We start from the raw sequence: 14397 nt of genomic DNA, 5'->3' as shown, positions 1-14397 counted from the left end.
GCAAAATAAAGACAGTGCTTAAGAGAGCTATTCCTTTATCTTATAGGCACATATATTAACTACTTATAAAATGAATCAAGTTTACCAAGACTTTTAACATGTTCAATATCCTGCTTATGACCTAGAAGAGATATTATCATATACATTGGGTATATAGATATAGTACTTAATATTAGTTAATGCACAAATTCCTCTTTGAGTTGCAGTTAATAGATGTATGCTCCAGATTTGCAAAACCATACATGTTATCTCTCCATAGGAACAGGCCATAATGCCAATTGTGTGGGTTTAAGTTCTACTCACATTACTCTGATAATTAATGCTCCACTTGGTATGTCTTCCACAGAGCCAGCATGTTGCAGCACAGTTGATCCTAGAGAGAGTCCAGAAAGGTAAGACTCCAGAGTTTCAGCGGCCTGGTACATAGCATCCTTTGGCATTATGAAACACAGTCAGTCTAGAGGCAAAGTCCATTGTACACCTGGACATATTAAGTCATAACTGGCTGCTGCAGAAATCTGAAGCTGCAACATACTCTCCCTCTACTTCAGGAGACTAGCAAGAGATATAATAGACACCTTCATTGTTTTAGGGGTCAGAGACCAACCTAGCCAATAACTCAAATGGAAAGGCAACATGAAGTGTCCTGAAGGCCTGGTTTGAATGTACTAGGGAGTTTGACAATATCAAAATTCATCTCTTTTTATGTTTATACACTTTCTAAACACTTCCAATGCAATGGAAAGCATACTAAATGAACTTAACTATTTTAGTACTTTGCTTTTTACTTCTACACTTTTACCATGAAGACCTTCACAGGTATTTTACTTTAGCTGTACAGGAAAAAATACTTTCTCAATTGTTTTATGAAAACTGAAGCTTCCCAATGGAGACAAGGTTATCTTTCCTTACCACCACTTTAATATGGAGGTTGAAGTGGCCTCTGACAGGTTCTCCTGTTATGAAGGTACTTTCAGCTATTATTATCTATTTAAGTTTCTAATTAATAATGGCTTACGGGAATTAGTCATTTAAATGTTTCAGTTTAGAAGATGCTTTTACAAGCTTCTTATGATTAACTAGAAGTTACTTTACCTTTAAATAAGCTTACTAAATTACAAGTAGCAACCAATGAAATTTACTTTGTCTTAATTTCATTAGACACGAACTTTCAATTTTCATCATCTTAAATTTTTAATACATATAATGTTAATTTATTTATTTGGTATTCAATAAACCTAGGGAGATAACATCTAAGCTAAATAAAATGGAAACCATTATAGTTTATGGAAGGAATATTCTTTTTACTTTACAGGTGGCTAAAATCTCTTTTCCTTATTGCCATTCTAAAACTGAATAATCTTAAAAAACATACTGACTGTTAGGTTCTGGAATATATTATAATGTTTAATGTTTTAATCATAATTTAGAAAATATCTTTCCTAGCTTTCAAGAACTTTTCTTTACTGAAATTTGGTAATAGGATAATTAACCACTCTTATTTTAAGGCTGTTAAAAGGTTTACATTGGAGAATTATAGGGCAAACTGATTTTTAGTTCCCTAGCCTAGGAGAGAGAGTTGTAATCTGCCTTACCTAGCCCCTTCCTCACAGCTCCTGCAAAGAGAAGGCCCTGTGGGCTGGCAAGGCCAAAGAGCTCAAGAAAATATTTTTCCCATTCCCAATAGTTTCTATATTCAGATTTCTATATGAACTTTCCATCCTGCTTAGCCTAAATTGGGCTCCAGGAATATATTCACATATATAATCACACATTTAACTTTTAATAATTAGAAGAGATCTTCTTTAAGAATTTTCAATTATTAATTTGATATTAGCCCAACAATGTATAAAGATATACACTGAGCAAATAGGCAGAAATAACCAGACACAAACACACAAGTCACTACTTATAATATCCATTCTCTTACAAAATAAGTTCAACTGTAAAATAACTTTTAAAAGATATATTTGAAAGGAATATCTAATTACTCTAATTTGCACTGTAACCATGCAGTTTTGCACAAGAATTTCATTCCTTTTAATTATGGGCTTAAAATCAAATTGTTCTCAGTGATTTAAAATAAAATTTACAATATTTTCCTTTACTTCAGGACTTTGTTATTTCCCATTTTGACTTAGGCAGACCTTGGATGAGAAACTAATTCCAGTGTATACTCACTGAGATCATTGAAGTCTCAGGATAACCTGGTTTTTCTCATGACTTCCTGCCTTTATGGACACCAACACTCAAGGTGGGAGACCCCCCTCCCCAATCCTTAGCTGCTGAACTGAAAGAATAGGCATCCAACCTCAAGCGTCAAAAATTCTACCAGGTAGCAATCTAGTCCACACCTGGAATCACAAGAGAAAACAAGGTTACTAACACCAGTGGAAGGAGGGGAGACAGATATGTCTTAAATATGCCTTTCCCTGAGCCATGGGGGGGAGCAGAAGAGTGCATGAAATAACCATAAGCAAAGGCAAACTCAGTTTAGAATTATCATCACAATAACAGAAGTTTAATGTGTCAGGTAAAATTAGTTAGCTAAAGCAAGGATGTGGCTAGACTGGAAGTAACCATAAACAAAGGAAAACTCAGTTACCAGTCACCTCAGGGTTACACAAATCCAGGCTCCACATCAGCAGGAACCTGGCTCCAAGCAGCCTGACCACATGGACCAATGGGGCATTGTCCCATGGAAGACAGAATGGACCTGAAGCCACACATGAACGATCAACCAGGAGGCCAAGGGTGAACTTTCATGTGGCAGGTAAGATTCCTAATTTCTTTTTTCCTCTCTTTATTTTATAAAAATATTACATTCAAAAAATATAAGAGGTCCCCATATACCCTCCCCTCACCCCACTCTTCCCACATTAAAAATCTCTTTCATCATCGTGGCACATTCATTGCATTTGGTGAATACATTTTGGAGCACTGCTGCACTACATGGATAATGGTGTACATTGTAGTTTACACTCTCCTCCAGTCCACACAGTGGGCCATGGCAGGACATACAATGTCCAGCATCTGTTCCTGCAGTATCACCCAGGACAACTCCAAGTTCTGAAAATGCCCCCACATCATATCTTTTCTTCCCTCTCCCTAACCTCAGCAGCTACCATGGCCACTTTCTCCACATCAATGATACAATTTCTTCCATTATTAATCACCATAGTTCCATAGTAGAATATCAGTAAGTCCACTCTAATCCATAGTCTATTCCTCCATCCTGTGGACCCTGGGACGGTTATGTCCACTCCACCTCTATATTGAGAGGAGGCTTAGATTCCACATGGATGATGGATGCAATTCTCATGCTTGCAGTTGTAGACACTCTTGGCCCCCTGGTGCGGTGGTTGACCTTCTTCATCCCCCTGAGAGCTGGTTGGGGTAAGTCCAATGAACCAGAGGGTAGGAATTGCAAGTCTGCTGAGGCTCAGGGCCTGGGTGTCAAATGGACAGTCCAGAGATTCAGGTCTCTTGAGTATATACCAACCCCAGCGCCAACCACAGGTACAGTAAACAAGAACCTGTGTAAGTAGTGGATTTCTCTAGGTTCTTATGTCACATAAAATAAAAGAATTTAAGAACATGTCAGTTTAGTTAGGCCAGTAAAAAGAATTTATTGAGAAATGGGGGAAAGAACAGAGCTTGGGAGAAATAAGAGAGAAGGATGGAAATATGCACAAAGATTTTTTCATTTTATCATTACCTTTTTAAAAAGATACATGGATTACACAAAGTGTTATGTTAAGAAATATAAGAGGTTCCCATAACCCCACACAGTGGGCCATGGCACACTCCTCCCACATTGACAACTTCTTTCATTAGTGTGATATATTCATTGCATTTGATGACTACATTTTGGAGCATTGCTACCTACACAGCATCATTGTAGTTTATGTTGTAGTTTACACTCTCTCCCAGTCCATTCAGTGGGTTATGGCAGGATATATAATGTCCTGCATCTGTCCTTGCAATATCAGTGAGGACAACTCCAAGTCCAAAAAATGTCCCAACATCATACCTATTTTTCCCTCTCCCTGCCTTCAGCAACTTCCATGGTCACTGTCGCCACATCAATGGTATAATTTTTTCTATTGCTAGAGTCACGACATTTCTATAGTAGAATGCCATATTGCAACCAAAAATTTTTTAAATGTAGAGTCCAAAATGTAAACCACAATGTAAACCATAATGGAACCATGGTTAGTAGCTATGTTTCAATATCCATACATGCACCGAGATTTGATGCAGGCTCCTCTAGGCCGAGAGAGTGAGATTTGGCTTGTGTGGTTACCTTCTGAGCTATTAATTATTTCTCCCCTTGCTAATGTTTGATTATCACAACCATCAGTTCCCCAGGGGTTCTAATGCTGAGGTCCCTTGAGGATATCCAGGGATTTTCCTTGACCCTGAATGAGAACTCATTCCAAATAGGGTTCTCATGGGATCTTTCTGGCAGCCTCCTTGCTAGCAGTCTTTTCCTGAGGGGGTGTCCAGGCAAGGTTCCAGGGCCACATGTTTCATGGCCATGTGCTTCTACCAGGTCTTAGACTCATCTTCCCTTTTCCTAAACTAGCCTGCCTCACTAGTGCTAAATTTTGGAGCTTCCTTCTAATATCTGGGCTGACTGGCTGATTAAATAAGTTGTTTTAAACATAATCAGTCCCTCTGGTGGGTCCAGATTAAGCTGGATATACTTTACCACAGCATCCACTAGCCTCCCTTGGAACAGGGCAGGATAGTCTTTTATTTCCTGGGTTATTTCTTGCAGCTTATTATAGTTAACAAGCTTGATGACACACTTTCTCATTCCCTTTAGTAGTTGTGCTCTCATATAGTCCCTTTTCCTTAGGACTGCTTATCCTTCTTGGTAGTCCCAGTTAGGGTTGGTATTTGGTAATGCAATGACCCCTACAGCTGTGTCTATATCTGTTGGTCCATCACCTTATCAGCACATCCCTGGGTCTCCTTGCTAATGTGGTGTTTTTCTTCAAGGGCTTATCATGTGGCTAGGATAATATGCATATCTCATGTTAGCTCAAAATGTAGGGTCAATGCCTGGAATTCCTCAGTAAATTTAGCTGAGTCCTCTGAAAATTGTGTCAATTGCTTGTTACATTGAGCTAAATCTGATAGGGCAAAGGAAACATGGACTCTAATTGTTCCATGTCTTCATTTGCTATTTTCCTTATTGGGAATAGGCTGTTCTCAGGTTCCCTGGTAGAGTGAAAAGATGCCCCACACCTGGTGACAACTGCTAGACTAGCTATGGGCATATGAGTCAGGGAGCAGAGACTGGAGGTGAGTCCAGGGGAGCCTTAGGCTTGGGAACCAGATTACAATGTGGGGATGAACTGAGGAGGAGGTCATCTAAGATATCACCCTCTTCTCAAGATCTCTTTTCTGGGCGGGGGGGGGGGGGTTCACTTCTTTAGCATAGCACAACGTGCAAGATCCATTTAAACTTGTGTTCTGAGATACAGCCATAAAGAGTTGGAAATAAAAAATCTGACTGCTTTCCTTTCCTCTTATGCAGGAGGTTTAACTGCAAAATATGGATATAATTTAGAAAAGGCACTGACAAGTACCATTAGCAGAACATTGCTGGCCATATTCAAGGCAGTACTCAGGCCATGTGGTGTTACCAAAGAAAATCAGTTTCTCCTTCTTCAACACTTTGATGGGCAAGGTTGTGGAGTTCTTGAGACTACACCCCAGTAGGGAGTCTGCAGTTATGCTAGAGGCTGTGACCATTATTCTAGGAAAAATGAAGAGCTTGTCAGCTAGTCGGCATCCCAGAGTCTGAGTCTGATTAAAATTTTACCCTCCAAACTGAAGCTCCCAAAATACTTCTCCCTCTAAGTTAAAGGATGCCAACCACTCAGGTGTTGCATAGGCTTTGGGGAACATTTGGAGGCACTGCTCTGGTCTCAGCGACCTGAGAACTCAGTTGTGCCATTAGGCATCCCCATGGAAGAAGTAGGTCCTTGGAGATGATCAAACACTGGTTCCGGACCAAAGCTGCCAAGCTGGGTATTTGGGAAATATTTGGAGCTGTTGCCCTCCAATCTGAAACCCCCCAAAAGTGATTCTTCCTAGAAAAGGGGCTGGCTTGACCAATAAGCACCCTCATTTTGTGGCCCTGCCTGGGAGTTTCTCAGGTAAACCACACATTAAAGGTCCTTTAAGAGATTAAAGATCAGTAGTTCCAGCCAACAGCCTTGGGAGCTCAGAGGCAATCTCAGGGCCCTCTGAAGGCTAGGAAGGAATAGAACCTCCCTGCATAAAGGGTGAGATCAAAGCCTTGTTAGCAAATGCATTTTCAGTTTCTAGGACATCCCAAAGCATCTAAGAAACCCAAAATGAGGAGTCCACCAGTAGTGGGAAGATTAAAGGCAGACTGAAGCCAAAGCATGGATGCAGCACCCTGCCCCACAATCCCCTAGGAAAGGGAACATGGGCCACTCCACAGCACCCACCTTGGCCCTGCCTGCTGCTCCTCTCCCAACCCTGTCCCAGACCCAGGGATGCAGGCAAGATTCAGAAGGAGGCAGGCCAACAAGGTATGAACACATGGAGAGGTGTGTACATGAGGCTGGGCTCCACAGGAGGAGAGAAACCTCCTGGTTCTCTACTGCCACTGCCACCAGCACCATGGGGGGATGGATGATGGCAGGAGATGACAGTGGCTGCCAGTGCTGGGTACTGGGCCAGTTGCTAAAAAAGCTGAGGCTTTAGAGTGTGGATGCCCCATTCAGGTCAGAAAAGGTGGCCCCATAGAGTGTGAAGCCTAGTCCAGGAACCCCTATCTCAGCAGGGCATTGCACTGCACCCCTGCTAGGTCCAACAAACCTTTGCATGTGGTGCAGATGTGGAGGGATCCTGCATTCTGCCTCTCACCCCTGGCCCAGGATAATGTTCCGAGGGGGCTCATCTGGGAATTCATTTAAAATGGATAACCACTTTCTATATCCTGCCTTAACCTACTGAATGTACTGGGGGAGAGTGTGAACTACAGGGTAAACTATTATTTATGTGGTGCAGCAGTGCTCCAGAATGTATTTACTGAGTGTGATGATTGTGCCACAATGATGTAGGAGGTTGTTGGTGTGGGAGAAGTGGGGTAGGAGGGTGAGGGATATACGGAACCTCTTATATTTTTTAATGCAATATTTTGGGGGATTTATATATCTTCAGAAAATACAATTTACAAAAATGATGGAGTGGGGGGGTGGGGGATGGGGGTAGGGGTGGGTAAATGGGAACCTCATGATTTTTAATGCTTTTTTATGTTTTTTAATGTAATGGTCTCTGTGATCTATTAACTTTAATAAATTTTTTTAAAATAAAAGAAATAAAATGGACTATCAAAAGAGGGCACTAAACAGGCTATAATTCATAGTTTAAACTCACTAGGACTCGCTGGGTTTGGAGAAGTTGACCTATGTCTAGAATTCTGGCTGATCTCACCAAATAAAGTTGGGGGAAGGTGGATTCCTCTAGGTTTCAGGCTATGTTACATGAATGAAACTAAGAACATGCCAGTTTAGAGAGACCAGTAAAAAGAATTCATTGAGAAATGCGGGGAAAGGACAGAGTTTATTGAGAAATGGGAGAAAAGAACAGAAACATGCACCCCCAGAAGTATGTGCAGACTCCTATATGCAGAGAGCCAAATCGCCTATATTTTTAACAAATCAGCTCTTTGATACATATTAATAAACATACAGTTCATCCAAAGTGTACAATCAATGATATTTGTTATAACCACATAGCTGTGCATTCTTCAATTCAATCATTATTAGACCATTCTCATTATTTTGGTAATACTAATAATAAACAAAAAACAGAAAAACAAAAAATTCCTCACCTCTCAAAATCTCTTTCCTTCCCCCAATGCACAAAGATGCTGTTTCTGGCTATTCTATCCAAAGAGTATAATCAATGGCTTTTAATATAATCACAATGTTGTACATTCATCATCTCAAAAATTTTAGAGCAATTTCATTACTCCAAAAAGAAAGATTCCACAACACTTAGCATTCTTCCTCAGACCTACATAATCACTAATCTCATTTCATCTTTATAAATAGATTTGTATTTACATTTTATATAAATAAAAACCTACAATGTTTAGTACTCTGTGTCTGGCTTCTTCATATAGCATCATGGTTTTTTTTGTTGTTGTCTGATACTAACATTTTGTACTATTAACTTGCATTTGTTCAGCTTCAAAAAGTAATGGTTTTCTTTTTACACAAGCCTCTTCTGTTACTTTTACTGGACCTGTGGTTGGCGTTTGGGTTGGTGTATACTCAGAAGACCTGAATTGCTGAACTGTCCATGTGAAGGCCAGATCTTGGGCCTCAACATACTTGCATCTCCTACCCTCTGGTTTATTGGACTTACCCTGGCCAGCTGACAGGGAGGTCAAGAGAGTCAACCACCACACAAGGGAGCCAAGAATGCCTACAGCTGCAAGCAGAAGAATTGCAGGCATCGTCTATGTGGAATCTAAGCTTCCTCTTGATGTAGAGGGGGACTGGACATAACCATCCGAGGGTGCACAGGATGGAGGAATAGAGTATGAATTAGAGTGGACTTACTGGGGAGGGGCGGGGCAAGATGGTGTTTGAGTGAGTACACCTGATAATCTCTCCTGCAAAGAAGCAGCTGAGCAGTGTTGGAAATTCTTCGGGACCAGGCTGTTTTGGGATTTTGCAGGGCAGGAGGTGTCTGGACATTGATTTGGTGGGAAGGTAACAGAGAAAATTCGTGTATAAGATAAAATTGAGGCACTCTTACATGGAGGTGGGGGCTGCGCGTGAGACACTCCCTCCTGGGGTGGGCAGAGCCATGGCACAGGCACCGTGTCCGTGATTCCAGGAAGCTCTGCAGTATTGGGGAATTCATAAGCCCTGAGTGGGCTATTAGGGGGCTAACAGGGCAGGAGGCCTTCGCAGACCAATTTGTGGAGACAGACGGGAGTTTCATTGCAAGGCGGGGAATTTTTGATTGCAGAAACAAATAATAGTGCTTCTGGCTAGAGCCCCGCCCCCAAGGCCGGCTGCTGATCTGCAGCAGCCTTCAATCACTCGTAGTAAAGAGACCTCATCAGGAGGTTGTTTCGGGGGCTGGCAGGGTAGGAAACGTCTGGAAGCTGATTAGGGGAATATTTTGCAAGGCGTGGGAATTTCGGTTTCAGACACTGATATCGGCACTTCCGGCTTGAGCCCAACCCCCTGATCCTGGCTACTGATCTGCAGCATCATTAAATTGGCTGCAGTGTAGAGGCGCCCCCAGGTGGCCGTTTCAGGGGCTTACAAGGCGGGAGGTGTTCTGAAGTCGAATTGGTGATACAGCCACAGAAGAGACCCTAGTGAGAGGGTGAATTGTGGGTTTCTGACACATAGATCAGAGTTTGTGGATGTGACCTCCCCCATAGGGCTGGCACCCAGTTGCAGGGATCCCTGAAGGCTGTGTTGCACTGCGGTGTTCCCAGGCTCCCTGTTAACCAGATGTGAGGTTGCCAGGTCTGTGTCCCCTAAACCCTGGGGGCCCACACCACAGAGATTCACACCTCTAGAGACTGCAATATCACAGAATTTCCATCCATGAATCCACCATGCCCTGAGGTCTATCTGAGGTCCTTGAATGTCCTGGCCCTCAATGTTTGTGTTTTTTCTTTTCTGTTTAGTTTAGTTTAGTTTTTTTATTTTTATTTTATTTTTTATTGTCCTGATTGCTAACATTGGATTATCTCCTAGTCTTTTCTCCCATTGTATCCCCCAAGGACTTTTTTTTTTCAGTTCTATAGGGGTGTTTTTTGCTCTTGCTGTTGTGGTTGTTCTATATCATTTTTCTTTTCCTTATTTGTTCCCCTCCCTTTATCCAAGCCCCTTTTTCTTTCTTCTTTTCTTCTCTTTTTTTTCTCTCTTGTCCCTCATTTTTTTCTTGTATTATTTTATCTTAATTATACAATAGGTGCTGCAGGTAACACCTCGTATTTGCTGGGTTTCCTCATCCTCCTTTGCCTCATTTCTATGTGAATTGATTTTGGCTACTTATACTATCCCATTTCCCCCATATTTTGATATCCTCCATCATCTACTGTCTCTCCTATATTCCACCTCCCTCTCTTTGATCACTAAATTGTCTAACTCTTAATTTCTAATCCTTTTGATTTGTTTTCCATCTTTTATACACTCTTGAAATTATTGTCATTCTTTTCTCTTTCCCTCTCTCATGAAAACACTAGCTTTTTAATTCATACCATATTCCTCCCATATTCATTCAACTACCTCATTATAGGTACTCTACTCAACCTACTGTTATAACTCTGCACAACTTACATGAATCTAAGATACATCCTCCCAGATCTCATATTGTTGCTCTGTTAACATTATTACCAATACTACTTTACACATTTTCCTTGCTTATACAATTGCCTTTCCCTGGCCCTAACACTTTCCTTCAAAGTGAACTCAGCCAGCAATAAGAAATTAGAATAAGAAGAACAAAGTGACAAAGAGAAGATATAACACTTATGCAAAACCAACAGCTAATTAACCCCCAAGACTCGACAAAGAAGCTAAGGAACTGATTAAACCCGTCAAGATAAAATGATGACCAATCGGCAACAAAAATCTACAAACCAAACCAGTAATCAGGAAAACATGGCTGAATCCAATGAACAAACTAAAAACCAGGAAGGGGAACAGAACTTCACACAAGCTATTAAAGATCTCAGAACATATATCACAGACAAATTTAATTAAGTAAAGGAAGAGGTTAACAATGTGAAGACAACACTTGGAGGGGAAATTGCAGACATATGCAAAAAGATAACACATATGATGGGAATGAACACCACAGTTCAAGAAATCAAAAATACACTCGCAGCAAATAGCAGCAGATTAGAAGAGGCAGAGAAGAGAATTAGTGATGTGGAAGACAGTACATCAGAAATCAAACAGATAGTAGAATTGATCAATAAAAAGATAGAAAAAATCCAGCTAGGACTTAGGGACCTGAATGATAATGCAAAGTGCACAAACATACATATTATAGGAATCCCAGAAGGAGAAGAGAAGGGAAAGGAATCAGACAGAGTGTTGCAGGAAATAATGGCTGAAAACTTCCCAAATCTACTGAAAGAGACAGATGTACATATCTAAGAAGTGCAACGTAACTCAAATATCATAAATGCCAACAGGTCCACCCCAAGACATATACTTGTGAAATTTTCCAATGCTCAAGACAAAGAGAAAATTCTAAAAGCAGCAGGAGAAAAGGAAACAATCACATATAAGGGAAGCTCCATAAGATTAAGTGCTGATTTCTGATCTGAAACCATGGAGGCAAGAAGGCAGTGGTATGATATAGTCAAGGTACTAAAAGAAAAAATTTCCAATGAAGAATACTCTATCCAGCGAAACTAGCATTCAAAAATGGTGGAGAGTTCAAAATATTTACAGATAAACAGAAAGTGAAAGAGTATGCCAACAAGAAACCTCCCCTTCAAGAAATTCTAAAGGGAGTTCTGCAGGAAGAAAGGAAAAAACAGGACAGACAGAGTTGGAGGAGAGTGTAAGAGCAACAAAAAAGGCAAAAAGAGAAGAAAAAACAAACAAACAAAATATGACAAACACAAGTCCAATCAAAATATGGCTAACATAAATAATTCCTTGAAAGTAATAACACTGAATGTCAACGGATTAAACTCACATATCAAATGATTCAGACTGGGACATTGGATAAGGAAATATGACCCATCTATATGATGTCTAGAGACACTTCTTAGACACAGAGATTCATGGAGACTGAAAGTGAATGGTTGGAAAACAATCTTACAAGCAAACAATAACCAAAAAATGGCAGGAGTAGCTGTACTAATATCAGACAAAATAGACTTTAAATGGGAAAAATTATGAAAGACAAAGAAAGATACTACATATTAGTGAAAGGGACAATATGTCAAGAAGAATGATCAATCATAAATATTTATGCTCCTAATAAGGGTGCCTCCAAATACATGAGGCAAACACTGGAAAAACTAAGTGAAAGAATAGATGCATCTCAATTATAGTGGGGGATTTTAATACACCACTATCAACTCTGGACAAAACATCTCAAAAGATAATCACTAAAGAAACAAAATATTTGAACAGTATATTAGAAGAGCTGGATCTAATAGACATATACCGATCATTACACCCAAACACAGCAGGATATACATTTTTTTCAAGTGCACATGGATCATTCTCCAAGATAGACCATATGCTAGGCCACAAAGAAAGGCTTAATGAATTCAGAAAGATCGAAATCATAAAAAATAATATCTCTGACCACAGTGGAGTGAAGCTGGAAATCTGCAAGGGCCAGAGGCCCAGATTTCACACCAAGGTATGGAAATTAAACAGCATACACTTAGAAAAACAGTGGGTCAAAGAGGAAATCTCAAAAGAAATCAATGACTACATTGAAACAAATGATAATGATAACACAACACACCAAAATTAATGGGATGCAGCAAAAGCAGTACTGAGAGGGAAATTTATAGCCATAAATTCATAAATCAAAAAAGAAGAAAGAGCAAAACCTGAAGAACTAACTGCACATTTGGAGGAATTAGAAAAAATAAAACAACAAAGTAATCCAACAGAAAGAAGAAGGAAGGAAATAATAAACAAAAGAGCAGAACTAAATGAAATAGAAAGTAAGAAAGCACTTGAAAAAATAAACAAGACCAAGAGCTGGTTTTTAGAGAAGATCATCAAAATTGACAAAGCTTTAGTGAGACTAACAAAGAAAAAAAGAGAGAAGATGCAAATACACAAAATAAGATATCATAAGAGGATACTTTGAAAAACTATATTCCAACAAAAACAGCAATTTAGAGGAAATGGACAAATTCCTAGAAACACATAAACAGCCTATATTGATGAAAGAAGAAATTGATGATCTCAACAAACCAATCACAAGTAAAGAGATAGAATCCGTCATTAAAAACCTCCCAACTAAGAAGAGCCCAGGGCCAGACGGTTTCACAGGTGAGTTCTACAAAACATTCCAGAAAGAACTAACACCAATCCTGCTGAAACTCTTCCAAAAAATTGAAAGAGAAGGAACATTGCCTAACTCCTTCTACAATGCCAACATTACCCTATTACCAAAGCCAAAGACCTCACAAGAAAGGAAAATTACAGACCAATTTCTCTAATGCACCTAGACGCAAAAATACTTAACAAAATACTTGCTAATCGTATTCAACAACACATTAAATGAATTATACACCACGACCAAGTGCAATTCATTCCAGGTATGCAAGGATGGTTCAACATAAGAAAATCAGGGAAACGGACTTGGCCCAGTGGTTAGGGCATCCGTCTACAACATGGGTGGTCCGCGGTTCAAACCCCGGGCCTGCTTGACCCGTGTGGAGCTGGCCCATGTGCAGTGCTGATGCACACAAGGAGTGCCGAGCCTCGCAGTGGTGTCCCCCACGTAGGGGAGCTCCACCGCAAGGACAGCCGCCCAGCGTGAAAGAAAGTGCAGCCTTCGCAGGAATGGCGTCATCCACACTTCCTGTCCCGCTGACAACAGAAGTGGACAAAGAGACAAGACGCAGCAAATAGACACAGAGAACAGACAACCGAAGGGGGAAATTAAATAAATAAATCTTAAAAAAAACACACATAAGAAAATCAATCAATGTAATACAGCATATAAACAGATTGAAGGAAAAAAACACATGATTATATCAATAGATGCAGAAAAAATATTTCACAAAATACAGCACCCTTTCTTGATAAAAGCACTCCAAAAGACCCGGATACATGGAAATTTTTTGAACATGATAAAGAGTATATATGAAAAACCCACAGCCAACATTGTTTACAATGGAGAAATCCTAAAATCTTTCCCCCTAAAGACAGGAATAAGACAAGGATGCCCACTCTCTCCCCTTCTATTTAACATTGTCTTAGAAGTACTTGCTCGAGCACTGAGGCAAAACCAGATATAAAAGGCATTCAAATTGGAAAGGAAGAAGTAAAAATTTCATTATTTGCAGGAGACATGATCCTATACATAGAAAACCGTGAGAGGTCTACAACAAAAATTCTAGAACTCATAAATGAGTTTAGTAAAGTCAATGCACAAAAATCAGTAGCATTTCTGTACACCAATAATGAGCAAGCTCAGGAGGAAATCAAGAAAAAATTCCATTCACAATAGTAAATTAAAAAACCAAATATGTAGGAATAAATTTAACTAAAAATAAAAAACGTATGCACCGAGAACTATACAAGACTGTTCAAGGAAATCAAAGAAGACGTAAATAAATGGAAGAATATTCCCTGTTCATGGATAGGAAGACTAAAT

The sequence above is a fragment of the Dasypus novemcinctus genome, chromosome X, assembly GCF_030445035.2.
Source record: "Dasypus novemcinctus isolate mDasNov1 chromosome X, mDasNov1.1.hap2, whole genome shotgun sequence".
Taxonomy (NCBI): domain Eukaryota; kingdom Metazoa; phylum Chordata; class Mammalia; order Cingulata; family Dasypodidae; genus Dasypus; species Dasypus novemcinctus.
The sequence above is the reverse complement of the archived record's forward strand: the minus strand, read 5'-3'. Positions refer to the sequence as shown.